This window comes from Phoca vitulina, unplaced genomic scaffold, assembly GCF_004348235.1.
Source record: "Phoca vitulina isolate PV1807 unplaced genomic scaffold, GSC_HSeal_1.0 scaffold38, whole genome shotgun sequence".
NCBI lineage: Eukaryota > Metazoa > Chordata > Mammalia > Carnivora > Phocidae > Phoca > Phoca vitulina.
This window is the reverse complement of record NW_022589741.1, coordinates 18260925-18265866: the sequence shown is the minus strand read 5'-3', so window position 1 is coordinate 18265866 and position 4942 is coordinate 18260925.

The following is a 4942-nucleotide window of genomic DNA, read 5'->3' as shown; positions in this document are numbered from 1 at the left end:
GTCTTTTGGGTAGTATAATTTTTGCTCTCTGTTATGTTCATCTAATGGTAGATGGTACAAATGATGCCAGAAAATTTGGTTTGGGTTGGTTTTTGGTTTTGTTTTTTAATCATTTCTGAGAAAGTAACATAAGCATCCTTTTGACTTAGGTCCCCAAAAGTAAGATTAAGAAGGATCATTAAATGGAAATTTCTCAGTTTTTCCTTAGCACTGTCATCTGATGAACAAGAAGATGTGAGCATGAAATGCTCTCTCGGGGATTTAAGTTATATTGTAAGGCAAGAAGCAGGATCCCGTTTTGGTCTTTTTAGGAGCCAATATATCAAGTTTCTAATCCCAGCTGTCTTACTAATTAGTTGTGTGGCCTTTGATGGGCTGAGGAAACCTTTCTGGGTCTCAGTTCCCTCATCTGTCATACAAAAGAATTGCTCTAAATCAGTGGTTCCCAGATCGTGTTTATGAGGACACTAATGTTTCATAAAACAACTGTTTCGTAGTTCACAAGATGATCCGTTTCGGAGCTGTCATTTAAAATTCTGTTCGCCTGGTTTAAATAACAATATGGGGCTCTTCATCTCACTTAACAAGAAGTTCTGAAATATTTAGCAGCTTAACAAAATCATCAAAGATTCCATGTCATTTTGTTCCTTTTCTATGCCCTTCTCACCGTGTTGGCTCAGATTTCCTTGATGGGCTTACAACGGCTGTAGCAATTCCAAGCTTCACTCACAGTTATGAAAACATTTTAGGGGAAGGAAGATGCTTTCATTCTTATCATTAAGAAACATCTTTATCGGAGCACTTGGGTGGTTCAGTCGGTTAAGTTTCCGACTCTTGATTTCGCCCCCGGTCATGATCTCAAGAGTCCTGAGATGGAGCCCCAGGCTGGGCTCTGCGCTGAGCGTGCAACCTGCTAAGATTCTCTTCCTTTGTCTCCCTTGGCCCCCTCCCTCTCTTACTTGCTCACGTGCTTTCTTTCTCTCTAAAAAAAAAAAGAGAAAGAAAAGAAGAAACATCTTTCCCAAAAGCCCTCTGGGAACTTCCACTCACGTCCCAGTGTTTGATGTATCCAGCATAAACTGACCACTAACAAGGGGAATGGGACCATAACTGGTTCAGACCAATCGTGATTTCTCTTTTCGGTTCGGATGAGGTTCACCTACCCTAAAGCACAGGACTACATAGTGTGGGATGGATATTGGAACAAAATCATAGATCCATTTAGTAAGGAGGAAGACATGGGCAAATGGTTACTGGGTGGGCCAACATCATGAATTGCTCTAGATGGTTAAGTTTGAGCTTTGCTGGGTTAAATGAAACAAGAGATTCCTTTATAAGAAGACTTGGGAGAGCCTTTGCTATGCTAATGTGCATCACCTCTATGGGGGCGATATAATGTTGAGTACTTTTCAAGCTTATCTGAGCCCAGAAATCTTTCATTTTCCTGTCTTTCCTCTGCTCTTTGCCAAATTTAAATTGAGAAATATTATTCCTAATTCAGCTTTAATGATAGTATATCTGTTTCAGCTAAAAAATTTTGGCTTATGCTATAGCAGGGCACCCTCATCTATTGGAATCACTCGGGGCTTTAAAAAAAAAAATGCCGATCCCGAAACTCCATCTTTAGGTCTGCTGAGGCCTATCTTTGAGGACAAACTTGGGAATCCCAGTTTTATGAAACCTTCTCAGGTGATCCTGACGATTAGCTGAGTCTGCATTCTGCTTTGCATGGTGCTGTAACATTGGCACCTTAGTTTGGCTTCTTGCGTAAAAGGCACCAGAGCAATGGAAACATTTGTGGTGAGCATACTTAGGGAGAATTATCTGCAAACGCAGACTTAGAGTAGCACGATGCAGTAGCAAGATTTAACCAGACGTGACGAGCACCATCTCTGTTCTCTCTGGACTGTTTTCAGAATATAATTTCTGCTCCAGAGCTGTTACAAAACTATATAAATGGCATGCCTGATCTTGATGTCAGATTAAAACCCTCTTAGAAATCAGGACCTCCAGCTAACTCCTCTTCTCATAACTCCTCACTTTCCTCTCTTCTGAACAATTCAGTCCTAAAGCCGTTGGGTAGGGTATAGCCAAGTAGGAGTCCATGGTGGTGCTGGTGGGGAAGCTGTGGAGGCTGAGAGAGGGATGTCTGAGCCTGGTGAACAGGCGGTGCCCCTAGGAAGGCTGCCCGGCATGTGTGTCTGAGCCTGAGTGGGTGGGGAGGGTGGCCATGTAGCTATGAGTGTGGCTAAGACTTCCATATATGGGGTGACCTGGTATGTGGGGTCAGAGCCCAAGCTTGGTGAGGAAAGCATCCACCTGGTGGGATGGGGCCACAGCATGTGGAGTCAGAATTTGCACAGGAAGAGGACATGCTCCAGGAGAATGGAATGGTAGCAGAGCTGGGAGACCGCATGTATACATGGGATTGAGCAAATAAGTAAATAGGTTAAGGGTAATGAAACTGGGTTTCTCAGAAAAGGTAGTTACAAATAGAGTAAAGGAAAAAACTAGAATAAACCCATGGTTTTAGGGCGCTTGGGTGGCTCAGTCGGTTGAGTGTCTGCCTTAGGCTGGGGTCATGATCTCATGCTTCTCCTTCTGCCCTTCCCCCCTGCTCCTGATCTCACTCTTTCTCTCATGCTCTCTCTCTCTCAAATAAATACATAAAATCTTAAAAAAAAAGCCATGATTTTAAATAGATTTAAATATATATACACACATAGACACATATATCCATATATATAGTTAACTCTTGAACACCAAGAGGTTAGGGAAGTGGCCCCCCCAGTCAAAAATTGCTGTAGGACTTTTTGACTCCCCCAAAACTTAATTACTAATAGCCTACTATGGCCTGGAAGCCTTGCTGAAAATATAAAACAGTCAGTCAACACATATTATGTATGTTCTATGTATTATACACTGTATTCTTAGAATAAAGTAAGCTAGAGAAAAGACAATGTTATTAAGATAATCATAAGGAAGAGAAAATACATTTACAGTATTGTACATATATTTATTGAAAAAACAATCCACCTGCAGGGTGGTTGGGCCAGGACAGAGGTGGTGGCAGTGACAGACCTGGCCTCTGGATGGTGCTGTTTTGCAGCCTGGTGGCCTTGGGTCAGCCGCAGCAGCTCCCTGGTGGGCTGTGGGCAGTGATAGCAACCTGGGAGTGCAAGACAGCTGCCCCCTCTGCCTGGAGGTGCACCACTGCCCGTGGGGATAGGCAGCTGTGACCACTTCTGAGCCCGCCAGCCTCCTGATGGCAGTGGGGCCGGGGTGCTGCATGGGGAGGCGTTCGGGCCCTGCCTGGGAGGGGCCCGAGGCCTGCAGCCACCCTAGCACCAGCAGGGAACCCAGACCATAGAGGACTTGGAGGGGAGGGATCCAGGGTTTCTGGGGGCTGCTGATGGCCTCTGTGGGTCTCCTGGGGTAGTCACAGGGCAGCAGGTGTGACCATAACACCAGTTGCCTTCAATTTGGAGACTGGGGCAGGCAGTGGTAAATAAATGCCCTGTGGCTTTTGTGGTCAACTCTTAAAAACTGTATAAGTGGACCTCGGCAGTTCAAACATATGTTGTTCAAGGGTCAACTATATGCCCACTTTTTCATATATTCCCTAGCTCTGTCTACTGAGATGACTTGAGGACAATGATATCCCAAAGGCAGTGTGCACACATAGCCCCTGGGTTTTGGCTTCTAAATATCATTTTCCACTAAAAGGAATCAGGGATCCTTGGAGAAATGGCTCATTACAGGGCTGGGGTAGCAAGAGTTGAAGATGAGCCTGGAATATTTCATACCAAAAAGGAAGAAAGTGCTCAAAGGCTGAGGATAAGAAGGACACAGAAGCCTGTTTCCACAATTGATCACCCAATTAGCAAGAGATTAGTTTGATGGTAACAGATTATAACCCAGTGAGTGAGACAGGATAGTAACAGATTGTAACTCATTGAATAACAGGAAACCGTGAGTCCATAAATAAATAAATGAGTGACTTGGAAGTTTGACGAGGAACAGGATATCTACATATTTTTAAAGCATCTCTGCACAAAGTATCAACTCACAAAGGAGGAAAGAGGAACTTCGCAGTGGGGAAAGCTGGCAGACAGCACCCTCATCAAGTGATCAAGAAAGGGGTAACTAAAACACAGTGACATAACCAAAACATCACTTCTGTGACAGTCCCGTCAGAGTTTTGTAACCCGAATTTAATCACGAAGAAACAATCAAAGGCAAACTGTGGGACAGTTTACAAAATCACTAGGCTGCAATCTTCAAAACTATCCCAAATGTCATGAATGTACAGGAAAGATTAAGGAACTGTTCCAAACTGAATGAGACTAAAATTAAACGTGTGATTCTCAACTGGATCCTGGACCTGGGACAACTGGACCTCCTTTTCCCCTCAGGGTAAGATGTTTGCTGGCCAAATCAACCCTGATCTCCAAGGCTTGGGAGAATCTTCCTGCTCTGAAGTAGTGTCAGACATAATAGGTTCTTTTCTTTTCTTTTCTTTTTTAAACTATGAAGCTTTTGGGGCACCTGGGTGGCTCAGTCGTTGGGCGTCTGCCTTCGGCTCAGGTCATGATCCCAGCGTCCTGGGATCGAGCCCCGCATCGGGCTCCCTGCTCCGTGGGAAGCCTGCTTCTCTCTCTCCCGCTCCCCCTGCTTGTGTTTCCTCTCTTGCTGTGTCTCCCTCTGTCAAATACATAAATAATTAAAAAAAAAAAAAATCTAAACTATGAAGCTTTTGTGTCCATGGTCCAGTCCTCATTTCATGACTCTGAATCCAGAGCAGATTGCCATGGGAGGACACCATCTTGCATTGCACTCAAAGTCTATTTTTCATGTGACAGTTATTATGCTCCTTCCCATAGGCTGCCCCACTGTGATGATGCGGCTGCCCCCCAAATCATATTTTCTACTGCACAGAGCA